Here is a 25,654-nt window from a genome sequence, read left to right on the forward strand (position 1 = left end):
GGCTCATGATATAATGCAAGACAAAGCTGCAGATCATAAAAACGCCATCACGGTGTTAGAATCTGTGGTGTTTTTGTCTTTGTTTCATCAAAAAGTCAAACTAATTTCCATCATTACCCGGGGAATTTAGATGTGTGATCGTCTGATTATGTTATTCTTTGAAATGACCATATAATGAAATCGAGGGGGGGAAAAAACATTTTCCCTAATGAGGCCTCTCAGATCTGCAAAAGTGTATAAACACAGTGGAAGCAGTCTGTGTGAATCAAATAACAGATGCAAGTCTTTGAAAATCTGAGTTTTATTATGTTATTGTAATAATAACAATTAGAGTAATTGTATTTATGTAGTGCTTGACAAAGGGCACAGTTGTCAAAGTGCATATGAACATGAAATCACAGTAAAATATTGAAAACGGGGATAAAAAAAATGAACTCCTAGAAAATAAGTCTTTGTTGAGTCCTGAAAAGGATTAAACAGACTTGGGTGAAATTTCTCAGATTTGTAGTAACTCAGAAATATAGTTATATGAACTTAGAGCATATTATTTATCAGTGATCTTTGCTATTTAAAGTTTCAAATATGCTATCACACCTGGGTGCTAAGTAAATATCTTTATCCACCTGCCAAAGACAAACATCTATTGGATGGATTGCTATTAAATTTTGTATAGACATTCATGGTTCCCAGAGGATGAATCCTGATGATTTTAGCGTTACTTGATGTGAGGAATTAACATGCATAGACTCTGTAGCTACAGTATGCTGTTGCCTCTGAACACACAGCTTTTATTGATCCCCTGATGTGGCACCACTAATTTGTCAAACACTTCCGTTCATGACAGGAAACCTCTAAAACTAATGACCGACTCTCAGCTCATCTGTATTTTAAGAAAAATGCTAACATAGCATGCTAATATACTAACACATAACATTAGCACATTACCTAATATGCCATGTTATTTACTCTAAAAACAACTTGTTAATTAGTCAGTCTCAAGTTAACACGCTAAAGGTGTTTCCGCCACAACTCGCTGTGTAACCATGACAACCACAGAAACCACAGCAAGGGGAACACATTTGGGAAACGATACAGGAGCTGATTTTACTCATAGGGTATCTGAGTTTCCTGAATTATTCACTTCCTCACCAGCAGAGAACAGAGATCTATGGAGAGAAACAGTATCAGAGCAACATCAGCTTCAAAGTCTGATCATCCGGTTTGAGACAATAAAGAACATTTATGTTATTAGTTAGCAAAACAATGTTTTGCTCATCATGTCCTGTTCTGCTCTGTTTCTGTTTAGCAGCGTGATGAGATTGCACTGGTGGATCGCAGCAGCCTGTGGTGTACATGCTGGTAGGACGGGAGGGAGCTGCGGCAGCCACGACAGCAACTTGCTGTATAAATAATAGGGATGTGCAGAGAGCCCAGTATTTGTATTTGTATCTGTATTTGTTGAGGCAGCAAAATTATTTGTATTTGTATTTGAATAAAAGTGGAAAGAGGCTTAAAAATCCTGTTTTTATTTTTATTCAGCTTATAATTTTAGAAAATTAAAGATGAAAATTAAAGTGATGTCCAAATTATGAAATATGCGTCATGTAACAGGTGGATGTGACTCCTCTCATTGAGACCTGCTGATAGACGTAACAACGGAGCAGAGGAGAGACACTGAGGTAGCGACTATAACTGTGTTTTTTTTTCTTCCCCAAATCGAATAATTTTTAAAATATTTGTATGAAACAAATATTCGTAAAAACCCCCCACTATTTGTGCTTTTCTGAATAACGTATTTGTATTCGAGCACACCCCTAATAAATTATACCTCAAGTGTTTCATTACTAATCATGTTAACATCCAATATTGCTGACGTGTATGCTAACATGCTTATTGTAGGTCCTACTGTTAGCACATTAGCATGCTAAGGCTCAAAGCACAGCTGAACCATGGACTGTATGTAAAGGTAGGCTAAATAATGTATATTATAAACAGTCCATGAGCTGAACTGACATTGATTAATTTCATTTTCTATGCAGCGGATAAACCATGGTGATTTCTCTGGCGCCACGCTTTGGCCAGTGTTTATTTTTATCCTACTTGTGCTAAGAATCTTAGACAAGTAAAGCTGGGAATCCATTTTTCATGGATCCAACTGTTTTATTTTCTGATACGTGATAACAATTACAGCCTAATTGCAGCCTAATAAACTACAGAGATTGGGAGTGATGTAAGAAATCTCTCCATGCTTGATACCTGACGCAAACCCGCTCATAATAAGCCCTCTGGGCCACCAGGGCTCCTCAGACTGTAGACTTCTAGCCATCTAAATCGTGCCATTCAACTTACTTTTGCTTTATTGGATGATTTTCAAAACTGCCTACAGGAATATTCATCATATTCTCAGTCGGATACAAACCATGACCTTTCGTCTAATGAACCTCAAAAAACATGCTGGTCCGGCTGAGGGTTAACACAGTTACAGCATCTCTGTAATACAAAGACCCAGCACACTGTCATGAGCAAATATGGTCCAACATGCTTTTTCAAATGCGTAGTGTATAATGAAGGTATCCTTGTGGTTTTGAAAGGTCACTTATTTGATTCCTGTCGCTGCAGTTTGTCCTAAAGCAGCACACTGAGCTCCTACCTGCCTTATTGTTACTCTGGATATGAGAATCAGCTACATGCCTTAAATGTACATTTGTATGCTCATCAGTTAACCTTATTACTTTTTACCCATATGGATGGTGGGGTCACAATGTAACTGCTTCTAAAAATGTACTTATTTCAGCTGTGGGCTTTATAAAATGTACCTAATATTCATCTTGATGCACAATGCCTGCATCTATAACTTATGGAAAAAAAATATGTATATGTATATATGTGTTAATGCCTATATTGATATGTGTAATTGTATAATTTGGGGGGCGGTTGTGGTGTCATGAGTTCACAACTTTTGCTTAAAACCACTTTTTATTTATTGATTGATTTGTTCATTTGATTAGATTGCCCTTTATTTTTATTTTTTAAAAAGGGAATATACAAATAAAGTATTAAACATTTTCAGCCTTACAACTGTTTTCATCTGTCTCTTTTCTTTTTTTTATTGTCAACCCCTGGTCAAAGTGGTCATTTCACACTCTCTCAGGTAACAGAGCAGTTGGGGATTTGGGGGATTTTTTTGTCTCATGCTGTGGCACTTAAGTGGTACTACTGTAGTTTCTCATTCACTTACAATGGCCAGAATTTCCCAGATAATCTAGAATTTTCAACAGGTGTGGTTTTTACACATCTGGTTTGTTAACTACATTTCTATCTTACAGCATCTTTACTTGCAGTTCATACCGTTATCTTGTTTTTACTAATGTCTCATCACACTCAGTGAAACAGTGAAATCTTGCACTTAAATATTGCCATGCTTCTCAGCAAACATAAACGCCTTATATAAGATTACTTTTTTCCAGTTGTTAGGGTTAACCATTAAATTTACATTAGCAATTTAAAAGACATTTGAATGGTTATAAAAATATACACTAAAAAAGGAAAAAGATCCTCAATCCATCTATATTTTATACCCACTTAACTTCTTCAGGGTTTTGGCGCCAACGATGAGTGAATGTGAGAACGTTGAGTGACAGTTGAGGACAAACAAATTCATACCACTACTAGACTAAAACCAGTCTTCAAAATTCAGGTGTCAAATTCAGTAGTAGTTGCCATATTTCTCAATATACTCCCTTTTGTTTTCTGTCACTCTCACCTCCTCCCTCTTACTCCTTTTTTCTAAAGATCTACCAGACTCTGAACTGGCTGATCTGAGCTGTCTGTGTCAGCAATTTAGTTGTTACTGGTATGTATGCGGAGTACACCGTTACTAAATCTCACTAATCAATATCTGCAATATCAAATGTCAGCCCTTCATATTGTTTTTTAATAAATTGAAGTTATATGACAGTGATTAACTATATCTGTCTAAATTCATAACAGTAAGGTCTGTTTATTGAATAATGTACGATGTACTCTAAAATTAAAGCATAGAACAAATAAACAATTGGAGTAAAAATCTTTTTAACAAAACTGAGTCTAAACTTTTGACTCATCATGGTAGCCACCTTCTGCAGACACACTCATTGCATGCTTTCTAAAATTGAAATCAAAGACTGTTTGGAAAGTTCTTCCCAACACTGTTCCTGATGCGGTTCACTTGTAGGTTGCTTTGGTTTCTGTCCAGTCATCCAAAACTAGCTTGATGACTTTGCCGGCCATTGCATGATTTGAAGTCTACCGTCTTGTTCTTTTCTTCTAAGGTAGTTCAGACAGCCTTGAGGTATGTTTTGGATCATTATCTTGCTGTAGGATGAACGCCTGACCAACTTGGTGTAGACCATAAGATATTGCATGGCTCTGCAAAATGCTGAAATCTAGGAACCAGGCCAGGGTGCCAGTCACTCTGTGCAAGTCGCCAACTCCGGATCCAGCAAATAATCCAGCAAGAATGAAATTTGAGGCTTAATTTTCCATTTTGTTTAGCAACACCAGTGAAAGACTGGTGCAGCCGTCACATTCCTGATATTTCTTAATAGGAGTCTTGTGTGCATTCATATTTTTTGTCACATTATACCATGAACACAATCAAATCTGAGGTGAAAAATGTACTGGTCACAGTTTCCCAGTGTTTTTTGACCACAGAAGCCTGGAAGGTTTAGTTTTGTCGTCACTGTCTGTGGGCAGAAATGGTCAAAGATAGCTTCACAGTTTTTCAAGTCTGTCTGAAAACAACAGTCAGGTGTCCAATTGTACACTGAAAGAGGTTCATTATTCTTGCTGTTATCATTCCCACTTGTAATACTAAAAACTGTATTCAAAAGTTTATTCAGATAAAGTGGATATCTTCCAAAGTTAGAAGAAATTTCCTTCTTTGTGTTTTGACAGACAGTAATTTCTTGTTGAGCAGCAGTGGAAGTACAGTAACACAAATAGAGAATTTGGCACTAAAAAGATTAAAAAGCACTAAAAATATTGACTTGATTTGATTAATTTGGACAGCTGAAACTTCATATTAGCTTCAAATAAACTTTTAAATACATTTTGTACAGAAAAATCACTTACATTGTAAGTGCATCATGAAAGGATCTTCTAATCGTCAGTATGAACAGGAGGAATGATTACAGCAAGAAAAACATGTGTCAGTGTTCATTTGGGCACCTGACAGTTGTTTTAGGACAGACTTGTGTCTGGGCCAGACTATGCACTTGCAGCTGATTGCATAGCCTCCATTTATAACAAGGCGCTGCGTAATTCTGCCGATGACCCGGTCTTCCTACTTGGAGGTTTTAACAGATGCAATGTCGCCACACTCTTGCCAAATCTTGAAAAATTTGTAACATGCCTGACGAGACTGAACAAAACTCTGGATCAATGCTTTGGTAATTTGGACGGTGCCTTGGTCGTGCCCTCCTCTAATTATCCACCTTTTACCAAAGTACTGTCAGTTACTAAAGAGGACTAAACCCTCTGTCCAGCATGTTCAGGCCTGGACAGATGACTCAGTGGAAGCACTGAGGGGCTGCTTTAAGGCTGTTGAGTGGGGCTTATTTCTCAATGACCAGGATTGCCTCAACAATTATGAACTACTAAATGACACCATTATCAGCTATGTAAACTTTTGTGCAAACTCTTGAATTAAAACAAAGGAAGTCAGAATCTACACTAAAAATAAACCATGGGTTAACAAGGAACTGAAACATCACCTAAACTTGAAGAAAAAGGCCCTCCTGCAGGGTGAGTCTCAAAAAATGAAAGAGCTAAACAAGGAGACAGGACGCTTGATCAAAAAAGCACAGAGTATATAGATGGGCAGGCAGCAGAAAACAGACCCTAAGTGTGAAGACACCCTCAGTCTGTCAAACAATCTGAACTCATTTTTCTCCAGATTTGATAAACAGGACTTCAGTGATGAGTGTGAGGCTGTCTGCACTGGACCCCATACCCTATGATCCTACAGGAGAGGGAGGTTATCTCTGTGTTTCAAAGGGTTAACCCCCCAAGGCTCCTGGCCCAGACTCAAGCGGAAGGTTCTAAAGGAATGTGTGGCTCGACTGGGACTTATTTTCACCCAACTGTTCCAAATATTCCTCAGCTCAAACTTTGTCCACCAGGCCTGGAAGACAGCGACCATCATCCTCGTACCAATAACACCTCATGCCAAATCTCTTAATGACTTCGGTTCCATCACTCTCACACCTCTACTACAGAGTGTCTAATGTGTAAAGATTTCTCATCTCAAACAGCTAAGTTTATGGACCCCGTGCAATTTGCCAACCAAACTAATCAAGGTGTTGAAGAGGCTAAACTCATTCTCTTTGATAGAGTCATCTAGAAAAAGCCAACACTCATGTCTGTATTGTTTTTAAGGACTTTTCCTCTGCTTTTAATATAGTCCAGCCCCACCTCCTCTTAAAGTGCCTGTGTGACCTGAATGTCAGCAGTAGTCTGGTCAACAACACCCTTTCTAACTGCCTTGTCCTGAATACAGGAGTCCCTCAGGGATGTGTACTATCTCCCCTACTGTTCTCAATATACACAAATGAAGGGCAGTGTAAGAGCAGTGACCTCACCCTTATCAAGTATGTGGATGATATGACCCTCGTTGCCTTCCAGCAGGTTATGAACAGCGCCTCTGACTGCCAGTACATCAACAGCTTGGCCTCCTGGTTTGACGACAGCTTCTTGGACCTTAATGTCACCACGACCAAGGAGCTATGTCTAGGAGGAAATAGGAGAGTAAGCAGTGCAGGTCCTACTTACAAGCCAATCAGTATGAAGGGCCAGGAAGTGGAGCAGGTCACCCACTTCAACAGTAGTAGACAATAAACTGACCTTTCAGGACAGTGTTGACTGCATCTACAAGAGAGCAAGACAGCGCCTCACTCTTCTCAGGAAACTGAGGAGCTTTAACAGCTGCCAGCAGATCCTGTCCATGGTCTACAAATCACTTACTGAGAGTGTTCCCCCATTTAACATTGTTTCATGGTATGGAAACCACTCAGGAAAACAAAAGAACAAACTGACACAAGTTGTCAACCAGGCCAGCAAGATCATTGGAGACAAACAGCTCCAACTTCTGGATTTATTTTCTCAATCCACAACCAAAAAGGCAATCCTACCCATCCCCTCCACTCAGCATTTCAGTTGCTGCCATCAAACCTTGCCTGAAAAAGTCCTGAAAGTCCCAATGGCCAGGAAGAACGGTTATAAGAAATCCTTTATTCCATCAGCTGTGACCATCCTCAATAAGAGCCTGTTTAAATAGGCCCCTTGAAACTCCCCTGCTCCCCCACCAACCTCTCCACCCACACACACTTTTTTTTAAACCCTTTCCCCTAACCTTCCTCTTGTTTAAAGATTTTTTAAGGCTGCTCTTCAGGACATTCTGCAACCAACACTGTCACCTTATTTGGTGTGAAGTACAACTGTGTATTATGCATTGCTGCGATGGTTATTTATGACAGCCTCGCATGCCAGTGGGTGAACAATCCATTCATCACTTTTATTACTGCCACTTGCCACTAAGTCACTTTAAAAGTCCACCTTACCTTAAAGGTGGCCTATTATGCTCATTTCCAGCTCTATATTTTTATTCAGGGACTCCACTAGAATAGCTTTTCATGATTCACAGTTCAAAAAAACTAATTTATCTTATACTGGCCCTTTATGCAGCCCTTCAGTTCAGTCTCTGTCTGAAACAAGCAGTTTTAGCTCCTGTCTCTTTAAGGCCCCTCTCCCGATGAGCCCACTCTGTTCTGATTGGCCAGCTTTTTGGAGGCTTGCCAAGGGTCAGCCCTATCAGTTATGTTAAGTTACTGCTGATGAAAACCCAACATTTCCTGCTTTACTTCTTCATATTAAAAGTTTTTAAATGACTAAATAATGGGAGAATTTTATTGTTAAGAATTTACAGGAAATTAAATATATTCCTGACCAAATTGGCTTTGACACATGAACATATGGAGATATTTGGAACTCTTTGTTCAGTGGATCAGTTAGAAATAATGCAGGGAGGAATAGTGATGATGATGTTTATTGAAGAGCTGCAGAAAACCAGCACACCTCCAACAGGTAAACTACTTATTTTACTTTGCCTTGCTGTTTAATGGAAAAGCACTCACAGAGCTCAACTCTAGTCATGGCTTGGCATGACTACCCCCAAAACAATGGAAAAACACCATAATGTTAGTGGAGCAGAGCAGTGAACTGGCGTGCTGTGTGAGAAGCAGATGACCATATAGAGAAATCTGTCACAAGCCAATGTCAGCTCGGGCTGAAAGTAGAAAAAAAGTTGGAAACCGAACATTCAGGGCAGTCTGAAACTGATGCTTTTTGCTCACAGGGATTACTTCTACTCATGTTTACCTCATTATTTGACACTTTGACCACATTTAATATGAATATCCAACACTGTAACATTATATATATATAACTGAAAATAAGGAAAAGCATAATAGGTCCCCTTTAATGTACAATTATTTTGTATTGTTGTGTGTACGGTGTGTTTTGTCTCATATGCCAGTGCCAAAGACAAATTTCTATTTTATGTAAATTGAAAGGACAATGAAGCATCTGAATCTTGAGAAAAAGTGAACCCATCCTGTAACCTGAACAGCACTAGAATTTAATTTGGATAAATGGTACATCTGTGTTGTCTCAATTTGTTAGAGGTGGATACATTAGTCTCAAAAGAGGTGTATTTTGTATAAAAATGTGACTTTAACAGCTTTCACTCCTCCTAATAACAAGGGGACAGCAGTGACAGAAGGACCAAGCTGAAGCTCCACACACATCAGGTGAAGTTGGAAAAAGAAGGCACCCCACAAAAAGCAGCACTCCCCATCAGTCTTACAGCCCAAAAGACGCCTCTAAAAAAACAAGAGGACACTGCATGCTTAACAGACAGCTCATAAAAAGCAATTTTAAGTCCTGCAAACAAACTGCACATCCGGGAAACGGAACCTGATCTGCAAAAGACGTGGAATGTCTCATTTCTTTTCTTCCGCCCTTCAAACCCGGTAATGATGGAGCAGTAAAAAAGCGACATGATTGGTGGATGCAGCCAGCAGAGGAGAAATGTAAACCCCTTCGTTTTGTTGCATCGGGGGGGTTGAAAACTGAACGCTCCCCTCTTGTTTTTTTTCTCCTTTTCCTTCCTACAATGACAGCAGGAGCCAGCCGGGCGGTGCGGTGGGAAGCTTCCCCCGGTACGAGAAGGATTTCCCTGCAAGTCTGCGGTAAGGACACAACAACAGAACAACACCACCACCTAGAATAAACAACAGGCAATGTGCGTGAGGCTCACATCAATGCGAATCACCAGGAAGGGACAGAGAGAGAAAAAAACCCGTACACAATACACAATGGTGTTGCCTGGGGCTGCCGCTGTAGCTCTCAGACAAACCCGGGTCAGACTCGCTCGTTTTGCTTGCTTGACAGCTGCAGGGCCAATGGAAATATGCATGGAGCCAGCTGCGCTAGGCTGCAGCCAATGGAAAAATCTGAAATGCTGAGCTGCTACTGGATCCAAATGGTAAGGTTAGGCTGGCTGCAGCAGCCACACCGCCGCCGCTGCTGAAACTTCCACCAAATAAAAAAGCTGTTTGTGTTTTGGCTGCTGCAGTGGCCATTTTAGGTAAGAAGCGTCCTTTAACTTTTGGATGCGGCTCGGCTTTGTGCATGTGTGTGTGTGTGCGCGCGTGTGTGTGTGCAGGGGATAGGTAGGTGTGTGTGTGTGTGTGTGTGGTGTCTAGACTGGACTGTGGTGGCAAAACAGTGCAGGACTCCGGCATCCAGACTGAATGAACTCCGCGGGGCTGCTATAGCTTTATGTGGATTAAATAGATATTGCACGGAGTTCCTCCTCCTCCTCCTCCTCCTCCTCCTCCCCTCCCCATCTCTCTCTCTCTCCCTCTCTCGCTCTCTCTCTCTCTCTTTCTCTCTCTCTCTCTCTCTCCTCTCCCCTCCCTCCCCTGCCTGCTAATTTTTTATGCATTTTTCTAAACTGTCATGGCGATTTTGTGTCCTTGGAAATAAAAAGCGCCAGTGTTTTTCGGGCTAACCTGGAGGATGTGTCGCCGGTGAGAGCGTGTGTCCGGTGTCCGGAGCAGGTGAGCTGTCCGCCGGGGAGGGTTTTTCGGCGGAGAGATGTCCCCGAGAAGGAGTTTTTAGAGGCTGTCCACACGTGTAAGGAGCGGGGCTGTTATAATGTATTTACAACAGCGATGCAGTGACATTACACAGCTAGCGGGGAAGGCTAGCTCGGTAGCCACGGGTGCTAACATGAAATAGGACACAGTGTCTCCTTTCTCTCTGTCGGTGTGTGTAGTGTGTGTTTAGTGTTTTTCATCACAAGTCGCCGTTTTTGCTCGCCGGGAACTTCTTTTTTTTTTCCTCCTCCTAGCTTGATCTCCCAACTTGTGGCAATCCAGTGGCTGGCTATACATAAGCTAGCTGAGTGTTAGCCCCTGCGTCTGCTAGCATTAATTACAGCCAAAGCCTCAAAAGAAGGTGTAAGCTACGTTGTTAGCCTGCTAGCCTCCTGAAACATTTGTAGATACAGCAGTCTGGTGTGTGTGCAGGTGTATAGTGAGTCATGAAGTGATTGTGTGTGGATGAACGGACAACACATTCACCTGGCCAGGTGTAACACCCAAGACAAAGGGTGCACCAAGAGCTAACCCCAATCATTGTGATCTGACTTAATGGATAATTGCACCAAATATGAACATGCAGTATCCATCAACTTTGCTGCCAGCACGGCCAAAGGATGTTTTGTCTCTACCTGTCAAGATGGTATTGGACAGGGAGTTGTCCTCCACTCATTTATCATGAAAAACCTTCTTATCTGGCATAAAAATTAGAAGCTGCCAATGAGAATGGGTTTTATTTCTTCTCATTCGGTAGCAGTTTTATAGATTTGTGACAAGATGAAAGGACGCAGGTACAATTTTCAAGACTACCTGGGAAGATCTGTGTGGTTTCAAGTAGAGTTGACAAGTATCACATCAATCAGCAACTATTTTGATCATCAATTAATCATTTTGAGTAATTTTTTAAGGAATAGTAGTCCAAATTCTCTCATATGTGCAGGTATATAGTGAGTCATGCACGTACTTGGAGTCACACCTTCACCTGCCCAGGTATAACACCCCTGGGTAACAGACAAAGGGTGCGCCAGGAGCTAACCTATGTCTACCTCTGTTAGTCTCTGTGGTCTGACTTAATGGATAATTGCACCAAATGTGAACGTGCAATTTCAATTAACTCTGCTGCGAGCGTGGACAAAGGACGTTTTGTCCCTACCTGTCAAGATGGTATTGGAAAGGGAGTTGCCCTCCACTCCACTGATTTTTTTTTTTTTTCATGAGAAACCTTTGTATTTGGTAGAATAATTAGCAGCTGCCAGTGAGAATGATGTGTTATTTGTTCTCATTTGGTAGATAGATTTGTGACAAGGTGAAAGGACGCTGGTTCGATTTTCAAGACTAGCTGTGAAGATCTGTGTGGTTTCAGGTAGAGCTGCAACAAATAGTTGATTAATTAATGAGTTGGCAACTATTAAATTAATCACCAGCTATTTTGATAATCAGTTAATCGTTTTGAGTAATTTAAAGTCTCTGATTCCAGCTTCACAGATGTGAATACTTTCTGGTTTCTTTATTTTACTGTCCTCCATGACAGTAAACTGAATATCTTTGGTTTATGGATTGTTGGTCAGGACAAAGCAAGACATTTGAGGACGCCATGTCTGGCTTTGGGAAACAATGATTGACATATTTCACCATTTTTTGACATTTTATGGACCAAACAAGCAGGACGTCTCTGCTGCAAAGTTTCATCATCAGGCAGCTCAGCCTTTAAACACCAATGAATGAATGAATGAATGAATGAAGCGCCTCGTCTGGCTTTGCATCCTCATGTTGTGTTTGCATGTTCACCCCCCCGTTTTGTCCTGTGTCCTCCCACAGCGAAAATTATGTAATATGAAGCCTCTAATCTGGATCCGTCTGTCTGTCTGTATGCCTGCTCGTTCACTCATAGTGTTAGCTTTACGTTTTACTGCCTGCTTGCAAAACTTCTGCTGCACTTTGACATCATCACCAAGAGAAGTTGCTTGGGTGACAGAAAAACAACAACTTTTGCCCCCGGTTGTTGAGACAGCTGACAGTAGAAACAGAAGACGGGACAGTAGTGTATTTTTGTGTATGTTACAGCACGCCAAGTTAGTTCTACTCGTTACATTCATTCAAAAATCAAGTCGTCTGCGGTATAATGCTAATAGTGATGCAGGATAAACACTGTGGCAGATGTTTTCTGCTTCTGTTTGTGGAGAAAACATAAGAGATCATAGAGGCAACGCAGAGCGAGTGAACATGTGACCTTTCTGTTACAGCTCACCTTTACCAGCTTATGAGCTCATTTGATCAGTATTTGGTCTGTTTTATGTATGTACATATGTGACAATTAATAACCGTTTTTGAACAGATAACAATTAAAGCCATGGATAGCACACATTTCTATTTTTTTGTTATTTTACAAAAACTTTAGAATAAACAACTTTTAATTAAGGTTTTAACTTCAGGTGAAAGTATGACCTGCATCATCTTATGGGGGACGTTTTCAAGGACCCAGCTGTTGTAGAGAAATGCTCCCTAAAGTATGACATGTTTCCTGCATTTTAATTTAAGTAACTTCCACATTTTGTTATGTTACAACCACAAATTAAAATGGATTTTATTGGGTTGTATGTGCAACACAAAATAGTCCATCATTTTGAACTAGGGGGGGGAAATATGACATGCTTTTTAAAATGATTTACAAATAAAAATCTGAAAAGTGTTGAGTGCACATGTATTCACCTCTTTTGCTGTGAAACCCCCTAAATAAGATCAGGTGCAACCAGTTGCCTTCAGAAGTCACATAATTAGTTAAATGGAGTCCATCTGTGTTTAGTTGAATCTCAAATAAATACACCTATTCCGTGAAGGCCTCAAAGTTTGTTAGAGAACATTACATGAACAAACAGCATCACGAAGACCAAGAAGCTCGCAAAGCAGGTCAGGATGAAGTTGTGGAGAAGTACAAAGCAGGCTCACAGAGCACCATTAAATCCATCATTGGATAATGGAAAGAACATGCAAATCTACCAAGAGAAGGTTGTCTACCTAAACTGACGGAGCGGGCAAGGAGAGCGTTGATCAGAGAAGCAGCCGAGAGGCCAATGGTAACTCTGGAGGAGCTGGAAAAGATCCACAGCTCAGGTGGGAGAATCTGTACACAGGACAACTATTAGTTATGCACTCCACAAATCGGGCCTTTATGGAAGATTGGTGAGAAGAAAGCCGTAGCTGAAAGAAAGCCATAAGAAATCCCGTTCAGAGTTTGCCACAAGCCATGCGGGAGACACAGTAATCATGTGGAAAAAAAAAAAAAAGGTACTCCGGTCAGATGAGACCAAAATTGAACTTTTTGGCCTTAGTGCAAAACGCTGTGTGTGGTAGAAACCCAACACCTCACATCACCCTGAACACACCATCCCCACAGAGAAACACGGCGGTGGCAGCATCACGCTGTTGGATGCTTTTCATCAGCAGGTACTGGGAAACTGGTCAGGATTGAGGCAAGAGGGATGGAGCCAAATATTAAAAAAATATATATTAAAAAAAAGAAGAAAACCTGTTGCTGTCTGCAAGGGACTTGAGACTGGGATGCAGGTTCACCTTCCAGCAGGACAATGATACTAAGCATACAACCAGAGCTATACTGGATTGGTTTAAGGCAAAGAATGTTTATGTCTTAGAAGAGCCCAGTCAAAGCCCAGACTTTAATCCAATTGAGAATCTGCGGCGAGACTCGAAAATTGCTGTTCAGACGGTCTCCATCCAATCTGACTGAGCTTGAGCTATTTTGCCAAGAAGAATAGTCAAAAAAAAATGCAGTCTGTAGATGTGCAAAGCTGGTAGAGACATACCCTAAAAGAGTTGCTGCTGTAATTGCAGTGAAATGTGGTTCTACCAAGTATTGACTCAGGGGGGCGGGGGTGGGGGTGGGGGGGGGTGAGGGGTTGAATACTTGTGCATCCAACAGATGTCTGCTTTTTTGTCTTAATTATTGTTTGTGTCACAACAAGAAGTATTTTGCACCTTCAAAGCACTTTGCATGCTGTGTTAATCAAATGGTAAAAAGGCCAATAAAATCAATTTGAATTCCAGGTTGTAACACTGCAAAATGTGGGAAAGTCCAAGTCCACCGTTGTAAACTATGCAGACAATGTTACCGCTTTATAGAAAATGAAAGTTAATGAAGTCGGCTTTTTCATAAGTCATCTTAACAGCAAACTATTACATCTGTCTAATAAATAATTTAATACAACTTAATATTAATTACGTTTTGGTTGCAGGTTTGTTTTTTATGCAGTAAATGACTTAGTGTCTCATGGATTTTTTTTGCGTCTAATTTTAAAACGAGTGAAGAAACCCGTCCAAAATAATTGTTTGTAGGGAATAAAAAAAAAGCTACATCTCGATGCATCTGCTGTTTTTGAAGCACTTTGGCATTGAAAAGGAGCATATGAAGTAAGAGCAGGTGACTAATAAATTTGACCGTTTTAAACTGACGCTGAAGTTAATCCTCGTATGATGAGTTCAAAGCCAGAACCGAATGCCAATTTATGAAGCAAACGTCAATTTAGAATTTGTTGGCTCCAGCTATATCGCACAAGAAAGACTCCAAAAACAGCAACATAACAGACTCTGTAACTTTCCAAATTGCTATAGTCATATTACAACTTTATGTTTTTAGAATGTCAAGAAGATGATCCAAACTCCCGTCAAGAGGCATACGATAGCGTCACGTGCCTGGTTTTCTCAGGTTGTCATCCCACATCTTTACATTAAATATAAAGCAACCCTGTATTTATGGTTGAGTATTGAATCAAAGTGTCTTGTTAAATCAACCAGAAAATTGAACAGCTGCCCTAGTTTGTCTAAAATAAGTGTAATCATTGCTTGAGTCATGCATTCTTTCCAAATGGAGCTAATGTTTTGATACTAAAAACCTTTATTTATATGGAAGTTAAAAAAAACAGGTTTATTAAGCATTTAGACATAAGAACAGGTGCATATATGTGGTGATGTTATGTAAAGTTAAAAAATCCCAATTTAAAGTGTATAAAATATATCTTTTTAGCTTTTATCTCAATGTTGTTCTGGCTTGACTCCTGATAATTGCAAAAATTACTGTATCATGCTTTTCCTCATAGGCCTCATCACAGGTTCACAGGTTTGATTTCCAGCTGCCATGGCCGGTCTTAACTTTTTGGGGGCCTGAAACAAAATTGAGCTCTGAGGCTTCTGCTGAACCTGGCTGCAAGATTTCTATGTGTAAATTAGTTTGTGGTTATTTGAATAAATGTGGTTTTATTTGGGAATACGGACAATGTGAAACAAAAACAATTAAAGTCTTAAAACTAGATTATATGACACAATGTTGGGTAATAATGCAGGATGAGCCTTAGTTGATTTATTGGTACAAATTTACACCTCAAATAACAATTGACATGCAGTGAATCTGGAGCTTTTGGGACTGTTTACCCACTTTGTCCATAATTCAGCCTGTCAGCTGCAAGTATAGGCAGAGACAGGTGACGGTGACTTTAATATCTAGACATAGATACTCAATAAGCAGACTCTGGTCCATATCTGGACCAAATAACAATTTAATCAGGACCAGGACCAAAATGTAACCTCAACCCGACACGGACAGCTTTTGAGTGACACATCACTGTCACTTCACCTCAGCTGCCATCATTCAGCCTGGCTGTCGCCACAGTTAACAAGGATGTTGTGGAATGTAGGAGCTCCGGTTGATGAAGTAAAATGTCTCATTCAAAACCAGCCGATACAAAAAAAAAGAGAAAGATTGAGAGTGAAAAACATGCATTTGATTGTGCTTGATTTGCAATCACACAGTGGTCATAATAAAGAGTGGGAACAAAAAACGCCACTATGACACCGAAGATACCCCGTTTTGAACAGTATTATCCTCCAAACAGAGAAAAGAACCACAAAACTGAACTAGTTGAAGTCATGATGTCAAGACTCCAGCAGAATAAATGTAAAACCAAACATTTTCAATCATGAATACAGTGAAAAACTCAGTCTCCTCTTGGCCATCACACCTTTTTATATGCCCAAGTTTAAGGACTTGGTTACACAATGAAGATGTCAGGTCTCCCTTTTAATACAGAAGTTAGAATTTTTATACTGAAATACCATCATGTAATGCAACTTTACTGGACCTTTTTAATGTGGTGGAAATGTATTAAAGTCCAGGTGAAACAACATTTCGATAGTATCTAACTTCCGTATCGTGATGTATTTCTGAGTGAAACGGGATAGACAGGCAGGACGTAACGTTGGGAGGATTATGATTTGAACGTTGAGGAGTTGGCGTGTCAATCAATCAATCTTAGGTCTGTGCTGCTAAAAGTTGAAGATTGATTGATGGGTGGATGTCATGATGTTATTGGTTGGTTTAAGCCTACGTAAATGCACGTCATATTTTGTTCTACAGGAAGAAAACATGACTGGATTTTGATAGAAAAATACAAAGAAATTGATTTTTTTTGTATTTTTCTTGGTATATATTGTTAAATAAGTGCACAGTATGACTGGAGATGTGATCTAAAAGGGTTAAAAAGTCAGTTTTCATTTCATCTTGACTTTAAGTGGACCTCCTAAGACTTGTATTTGAGTACCCCTGCTGTTCCCACAACACATTTTCACCCAGCCAGTCTGAGATGTTTTGTTATGTTTCCTACTAAAGGAAACCAGTGGGATGAGAGAGGAAAACTATTCAATATTGGTCGTCTCAGCATTCTCTCGGAGTTCACATTCTCTGCTGTTTCGGTAGACGGTTTCTGTGTTATTTCTATGTAGTTTCGGTTTGTCGCTTCTCACGGTGGAGACAGGAGAAATGTGATTTAAGCAGATTGGGTGAGTCTCAGTTTAGTATCTCAATTAGTGTCAATCAGAATCTCAATTAGTGGGGGGATGGAAAGCTGTCGTCTCGCTTTGTGTTTTTAGGCTGAGCAGACGGCTGTGCTCCAGCGTAGTACACTTACTTCTTCTTCTTCACGTTAATGGTGATATCAACTGTTCTTTATAAAGCTTTCCCACAAAACGTGTGCGTATAGCTGTTAGAAAAACTGTCGGAGGTCGTCATGTCGGTCGTCTTCTGTTTAATCTTTGTCATGATAATTGAACCAAATAAGAGGAGCAATTAAACTGTGAGGTACTTGAAAATAATCTTGAAAAGTCAGTGTGCAGATGACAGAAAATGAAAGACATTAATGAATCAGTGAGTATCTTCTGTGAGGGGAAAGTGTGTGTTTACTTGGTAATCCCCAAAAAAACTGCAAAAGGGCATTATCACTGAAAAGATCAGTTTATTCATTGATAGGATGGACTTAAGTTTTGATAATTGATTAGTTGTTTCAGTCATTTATCAAGGAAAAAGGCCAAACCTTCACTGATTTGATTGATTTGGAAATTGTGATGTATTTTACTTTTAATTTAATCAATTCATTATAGAAAATATACATTTTTTGACCCTGTCAAAGGGAACAAAAGGCGGGAAGGAGGTAAGAAGTGGTGATGAGGTGCTAATTATAGACTGGAGCTGAAATGATTAGTTGATTTTAATCGATTAGTCACATTTTACAGTGTTTCAAATGTGAGGATTTTTGGCGTTTCTCTGTTTTATGTCATTATAAACTGAATATCTTTGGGTTTTGGACTCTTGGTCGGACAAAACAGGATATTTGAAGACGTTATCTTGGCCCCCGGGAAATGATTTTTATTACTTTTTGACAATTTATAGACTAAATGATTAATTGATAATGAAAATAATCATTCGTTGCAGCCCCGTTATACACAACGGACCTTCTTGTGCAAAGCAATGTTAAACTTTATAGTTCTGAATCCAAACATTTTGAAATATACACGTACAGTATAACTGTATGTAGGTCTTCACTGTCAGCTGCAAGTCTTTCCCTAAAAATGCTGTAACTTAAGCACTGGTTTCAGTGTGGTGATGTGATTCAGCGAGTGGAAAAAGCTGGAGGATTCAGTTGTGGGCTTAAATATAGCACGCAATAGTGTAAATATGTCAATGTCACAGTAGCAGCGGACTAGGTCAGCTAGATCCTGGGCATGAAGGGGGGGGGGAACAAGAGGAAAGTGTGTCATCAGGAGATCCTGCAGAAGTTGAGGTGATTAGTGATTTATTTAATTACTATGAGAATGCTGAGTTTCAGTGTGTCGTAACCCCCCCGGGCCAGACTCCCACTGACAACGCCGTCCGCTCCTTTTGTTTGCTCCCTCGTGGGAGCGTCGTACGGCTGAAGCCGGGAAGGAGCGAGGAGGAGCTGTGTTCCATTTTAAAGATGCATTCCCCCCTCTTTGTTCACGCTAACACACACACACACACACACACACACACGTTTAGGAAAAGAGCGCTGAATTTGGTTCTGATTTAGCACAGCCGGCTGCTCCTCCTCGTCCCTCAAGCGAGTCGTCTCCTGATGATTCTCAGACGCAGCAACAGTTAGGGCTCCTCTGCTCTTCTGTGCAAGGGCAAGTGGTTGAGCGAAGGGAATAAGGTCATTGAAAAAGAGAACGGGTCTCTCCGCTGAGGGTTTCTGTCTGCGGCTGCTGAGCAAAAGTCTGCTGTGTAGCACACCTACTTTTTCCAGGTCATAAAAATAAAATCTGGAGGTGTTTTTTACTCTAGAAATGATTCCACTTGTGATACTGAAACTGCAAAAAGGATGTTTACAGTATAAGAATAACTCAAATATATCTGCATCTGAGTTATTTTTATTGTTTTCACTACTTATTGTTTTGTCAATTAATTGGCTTTTATAACACCAGGAAATAGTAAAAATCACAATTTGTAAGAACTCATGATTGAGCAATATTACGATTAATTGTCACATTTCTCTCTGTAATAATTAATCAGATGATATCTTATTAAATACACAAGATTCTCCATCCACACAGTGCAGCTCTTATTTATTATTTGTACTAAAATAAACCCTGAATTATGACTTCCATATTCAGTAGTTAACAACATTTTTAGATATTTGTTTGCTAAAAGAGGAAATTCAGAGTCAAATATGGCTCTGTTTAACATTGCTTGCGAATGTCAAAAAAAAGTAATACATAGATTTAATAAACACTTTTATGACTTCTGTTGTCTCATTATATTATTTGCGGGCTCTTTTACTGTGAAGTTGTTTTGTTATTTATTATTTTAACACTTGTGTAACTGACTGCTGCGTCTGAAACAAGCTTCGGTCAGGAAGCGCAGAGGAGGCTGCGTTACAGGTTCAGGTCCACACTGTAGCTAACGTTGCTAGTTTTGCGTAACAGCAGCTGAATATGTCAACGTGTTAAACTCTGAATTTCGCTTGGTTGTTAAAGAATTGTAGCATTTTATTTTCTGACAAACTGTAGCTCATACTGAACATTTACTTCTAACTAGAGTGGTAACTAACGGTTATTTTCTTGATTAATTGATTAGTTGTTCGGTTAGCATCTCATGCGCTGAGTTCATGGAGCCTCCCGCAGCTAGCATCCAGGCTAACAAGCTAACCTGGCTCCCAGCCCTCATAATGGGGCTGGGTTTGGGGTGAGCTGACCTCAGTTGGTTGGCGCTGATGCTCAGTAGTTAAAAACACACCTGTTTGAACATTTTGTCGCGGTTATATGTTTAAACTCTCCTGGGTCACCGCAGGAGAGTTTAAATCGCCTTAAGCGCCTTTAGACCAATCATACGGTCTAAAGGCGCGTCCAGCCAGACTCCAAGTCAAAGCCAACGTTGTTTCCTGTCACAACACGATTTAAAGTGTTTTCCGTGTTCGTCAGGTACTGCTGCTCCTTTCGACCGGCACATAATCAGACTAACATACCTTGATTTTCACAAAAAAAAAAAAGATACTAATACTTCATATAACAGCATACCGTGCTGTTGAGCTCCTCACACACTCCACACTGAACGCTCCCAAAGAACTCTCTGACTGTATTTCTGTTTAACTTCGTGTTGTCCTGTATGGTGTTGACTGAAACTAAAGTGTGCCCTTATAACCGACAAAACATCTTTTTTTTTTTTCTTCTTCTTTTTCCCCTGTACCAGCTTGTTCTCCTCTGCACTCCCCCCCCCCCCCCCCCTCCCCCGCTGCATTTCTCCAACACTTGAGTCGTTTCTTCACTGGACACGTCTGGTTAATTACATCGCTATGAACTGCAGGTGGATACTACGTATGAAGGAATGACTTTATGGAGCATATCAATATGACTAAAATAAGGTTGAATAGAGTCATAATGTTGGTTTTGGTTATTTTCCGATTTAATTGCCCAGCCTCATACAGAGCCAAAGTCAAACCGGAACTTCTGGATTCGGCTCCAGAAGTAGGAAAAACCTCAGGTGGCTCGCTTCATATGTTCAGATTAGGACAAAGAACAATCTAATATCGTTGTTTATCCAGTATTTATGTTTCTTTAGCGGTCTTTAACGAACACCATCTCCCATAAGCCCTAGATGTTTGCCGGCTACACTTCTTTTTTTTTTTTTTTTTTCAGAAAGAGTGATGAAAGAAACACTGAATGAGAGATTGCATCGAATGACGTCATGACTTAAGCTCTCTATGACTAACAGTCCAAAACTCAAGACATTTAATTTGCAATAATATAAAAGGGTAAATCCTCTCATTTGACTTTTTCTGTTCTTTTGCCAACGAAGAAATTAGTTTCCATTCAGATGTGGCCTCCCTTTCTTTTTGTACACATGCAATCTGGTGTGTGTGTGTGTGTGTGTTTATGCGTTTGTGTGTTTTATGTGTTTATGTGCACAAGTTCTGCCTCACAAGGCTGCAAAATGAGCGAGGAGCAGACGGGTTGTTTCAATTCTGAAAACAGCATACCCTTGCATTAATATTCATGGGTGACAGGTGTGTAGGGATAAAACAACTTAACACAAAACTTGGAGAAAAAAAAGGCTTTTTTTTGCTGCTTTCATTTTATTGGATGGTTTAAAACGGAGAACAGGAAGTCCACACCTCTTTCACCTCGCCATTTCTCTTTTCTTGCTCTTCTTCTGTTTATACATCAAGGTGTATTTTTGCTCACTGTCTATTGTTAAATTGACGAGGAGGTTAAGTTGTATCACCTGTTGAAAGGTTTGAGTCAAAATGTATTTTATCTTTTCAAAGGATATAAAAAGCTCCGGTGGGATTTGATGTGACACCTGTAGGAGACACGTGATGCAAAGTGTGAAGTGGAAAAGGGAGGCTAGGTGTGTATATAGAGGTGAATCTACCATGAAACCATCTCCTTGTCATTTTTAAAGGTCATTTTTGTGGCCTTTTAACTGTACTAGATCGCTGGCCTTTTTAAGCGAGGAGTGACAGTAAGAGTTGTTGACATGCAGTAAAGTAAAGCAGCTTAAATGTGTTTCATCCTAAACTGTTTTTTTTTTATTTTTCCTACAATTGAAACAGATCAAAATTGAAGATAATGAAGCCATTTATTTTGAACGTCTGGTGTCGCTGGAGATGGTTGAGTTTCCTGCGGGGTAAAGCAGAAATTCAATATTTGTGTTTATCGTCTCTACAGATAAACGCAGTGTGACACAGTTCTTCTACTGAATTATTGTGGTTCTTGTTTCTAAAATGTTTACTTAACACAAAGGGATGATGAGTTAACGTTACATGTAATAAATGTCACGCCATGAGGTCTTATTACTTAAATGTTTGGAAAATAATCGGATAATTTAATTAATAAAAAAGTTAAATACAGAAAATGTTGCGTTCAATGACATGAAGATCAATTTAACTTTATACAATGTGATTATTAAATACTTAAATCTGCATTAACTGACTTTATGTCCACTAGTGAACACATTATCATTCATTTAAAGTTGTGTTTGGTGAGTGTAAGTCCAATATTCACTCTCTTTTAGCTCTGTTTTAACTCTCTACCGACTCCTGAGGGAAATATCTGGCTCTTAAGCTGCTAAATGCTCCACCATGTTCACCAGCTAGTCTACAGTTAACTGTGTCTGTTTGTTGTTTGGTGCTGAGCAGGTAGTGTATAGTGGATTTTTAGAGCTTTTTCCTCTGAAAACAGCTGCCTGCTGCGACCTAAAACGACGCTATTAGAGCGCTGAGAGAGAACCAAAACAGTGAAGTTTCAGCCAGACAGATAAACAATGAGCTAAAACTCACTATAAAGCTCCGTAAAGTTGAGAGGAGCTGCAGAGGTTCATCACTACAAGCCACAACCAACATATTATCAGCTCAGATATTATTATGATCAGTATTGATTATAATACTTTAAATGTGCCATGTGTAGTTTTCTTGCACTGAATGTAGAGTTATGTAAATGTTGACTCAGCACATCAGCATTATAAATATTTTGACCTTTATTTTGTTCATATCACCCAGTTTACATATTAATAAGTGTTGCAGTAGTTTAATGCAGTATTGTGTGTGTGTATCACATGTAGAAACAGTGATAATCTTTCACACTTAAAAATGACTTGAATCACATGTGGAGGAGACTAAACTGATCTAGACAAACATAACAAACTGCAGTTGCAACTAAAGCACTTACTTACTTGATATTATCATAACTAAGTTACTGAGTAGTAACTTCATTAGCTTTCATTAAATAAAATGTATCACAGTCAAGACAAACAAAAGACATAAAAGCAAGTTTGTACAAGCAGTGAACAAAGTCACAAGCAAAGGTTTGACTAAAGGGTTCAACTTATGTCAACTGCTACTAATAATAATAATAGAGCAGTAGTGGAATAAAACCATAAAACAGATTTGTGGTTGAGAATCACTTTGTGCTCATTTACACAACAGAACACTTGATTGACAAGCTGCACAATCTCATTTAGAATCTCTATGGCAACAGGAGATGAAGTAACGAGGGCATGATGCTGGATAGTGATGTTTTCACAGTACCGCGTGCCCTCCGCATGACTCGTCCGCGCCCCCCCCGCACATGACAGACATCACACAGGCCCCGCCCCTCAGGGTAGAGCGGCGAGCGTACTCTACTACAGTAGCGTGGGTGTCGGTGGGCCTCGGGGCGTGGGGGGGGGGGGTGCGAGGTGTCCCATATTACCTCAAAGCACTTAACTGATCAGACTTACCAGCTTGTTTCAGTCACTTTACATGTGCGTGTATCGCTTTGGTGTCTCTGCACTACATTTCCCAGAGATCACCTGCAGCGTGGGTGGTAATCTGACGGCTTTAGCTACGGTTTCTGTGTTGAGGCTTACGTTTCTAGTGGTAACGCTCTTTTTTTTTTTTTTTTTATCATCCATCATGCCAGCAACAGCTTTTCTAAATTTCAAAGTAAAACGCTGATGCTAGAACTATCAAATCACTTCCTGTGTGTCAAATGCCAGATATTTAAAACCGCACATGTCCAAGCTGTCATGAATTTGCTGCTAGGTGAACACCTGTCGGGATATATCGGTTGGTAAAATGGAGCGTTGTTAAATTAAAATGAAAATTGGTTCACTGATGAGCTTGACAGTCATGCAGGTACCCTAAAAATGCTCTAAAAAGAAGTATTTGTGCTCCACTTCTGTGTTAGTTATCCTACCAGGTGTGCAGGAGAAAATGAATTTGCACAATAACCACACAGACTGTCTTCTTCACCTGCAATCAAATCCTATATTGACATAAGACAGTGTTTGATGTAAGGATTAGCTAAGTGCCACACTTTTTTAAAAAAAAGATGGCGGTTATGAGTCAGAGCTGAACTTGTGTGCAGATCCAGCGGTAATCTTTGATGGTACCAACGAGACAGGTGGTGGGAGTGTCTGTGACTGTTTTGCTGCCACGGACTACTAACCTACCGTTTTATCATCCATGTGCTAAGCAGGCAGAGGGCGATTCTACTGAATGTCATGTACTGAGTGTACAAAATATATGGAGCAGGAGCACACACCTGCTCTTTCCATCAAGCAAAGTGAAGCTGCTGCTATCACCCGTTCAAATCCAGAAAAATGAAAAGACATCGCTCACATCGATCGTTTTTAAATTCATCCAAACCTTCAGAATTGCTCACCTGATTGGTTAAAATGTGATTTGCTGCCAGAAAAGCAATAAAAAATTCATTAAAACCCAATTAAATTAAGCTAGTAGGACAAGATTCTGGTCAAAACTGATCATGATTTTCTTTTTTCACTCAGAATTGTTTCCAAACCTTTGACTAGTTTATTAATTTACGCAGACAGAACAAACTATAAATAATTATCAGCCCTTTGGTAAAGGTAATGCTTTTTTTATTTTCTAAATAAACTGTTTGCTCATATGTAACTGCATAAAATGCTACATTTAAGAACAATAAGCTGAGGCTGTTTTGCACCATTTAAAACATTTTTTAAGAAAGTTTTCCAGTGTGTTTGTTTACAGACATTTCACCTGTAGCTGGATGTAGCTTCTGCTCCTGTTTATAAAAGAAGACTGATTTCAGTGTTTGATCCATTATTAGAAAATTTTCTCCACCTTCAGACTTATTAAGAGTCTACTTCAGTCCTGTTAAGACCCTCAAGGATCCTCACAGTCTGCAGACTCCTCATGAAATCATTACAGATTAAAAAAAACAACAAACTATCAGGCTCATGTATGATTCCATAGTTCACCTTGACCATAAATCTGCTTTCGGCCTCCAAAACGATTTGCATTTTTCACATTTCTGCCTCGACCGCTGCCGTTGCCGCTCCTCCACACTTAACAATAATGTAACACCGGAGCAGGAAGCACAACAGTTGCGGGGAGGCTCTGAGTGTGTTTGTCTTACTGAAGCCTTTTATTCTTTTCTTTTGTGAAGCGGTGACCGGAGCCAAGTCTGTGGCTCATGTAGTAAAAAGCCTCTGTAGTCTTTTAAATGTTTTGCTGGCTGTTTAAGTGGTCAGGAGATGTAGATTTTAGAGTTTTCTTGGCTTTTTTTTGTGACGTTTTAGGCGGTTGCTAAGCAACATATATGCTTCTGACTGTCATCATCGTCTTGGAGTTCAGATCCAAACAACAGATGATGCAAAAGTCTAGTGTTTTGGTCAGAACTAAGTATCCGATACGTCTTTATTCTGCCTAAAAAAAAAAACAACCCCATATTTTACTGCTCTGTCTGGATTTATTTAGACCGGGGTCCCTCCCCTCACTTCCTGTGCATGGTTCCTTATTTGTTGATGCAGCTCAGTTTTCATTTGACACAAACACCGCAGAATCGTCACATAAAAGTGAGTGCAGATTTGTGATCTTATTTTGATAATTTCACAGCCCCCCCCCCCCGTCCTCCCCCCCCCGTCCTCTAGTGACCGCAGCTGCTTCTCTTTTACCGTAAAGATGCTGCAGGAAGTGTCGAGTTTGCATTAACGGCGTATTAAACTGTACACACACACACACCTGATTTCTGATGATTGTTTTCTGCTCCTCTCAGCACTTTCTGTGCTAATGCGTTGTGAGCAGTGTGTCTTTTTTTTTTTTTTTTTCCAGTTTGACTGAAATGGTTGAGGG

At 39.9% G+C, this 25,654-nt stretch overlaps 1 protein-coding gene across 6 annotated transcripts in view; it reads left to right on the forward strand.

The window, feature by feature from the left end:
* The first annotated feature begins 8,454 nt into the window (after positions 1–8,454).
* Positions 8,455–25,654, forward strand: part of chd6 (chromodomain helicase DNA binding protein 6) — a 107,331-nt gene continuing 90,131 nt past the window's right edge. For 4 of the 6 annotated variants that reach the window (XM_044348034.1, XM_044348039.1, XM_044348040.1 and 1 more), the window contains exon 1: positions 9,991–10,160. The gene's annotated coding sequence lies outside the window, so the exon portion shown is untranslated. Of the gene's footprint in view, positions 9,288–9,604; positions 9,686–9,990; positions 10,161–25,654 lie in introns of those variants that run through there. The other 2 variants (XM_044348036.1, XM_044348037.1) reach the window with 2 other exon arrangements.

The sequence above is a fragment of the Thunnus albacares genome, chromosome 4, assembly GCF_914725855.1.
Source record: "Thunnus albacares chromosome 4, fThuAlb1.1, whole genome shotgun sequence".
Lineage (NCBI taxonomy): Eukaryota > Metazoa > Chordata > Actinopteri > Scombriformes > Scombridae > Thunnus > Thunnus albacares.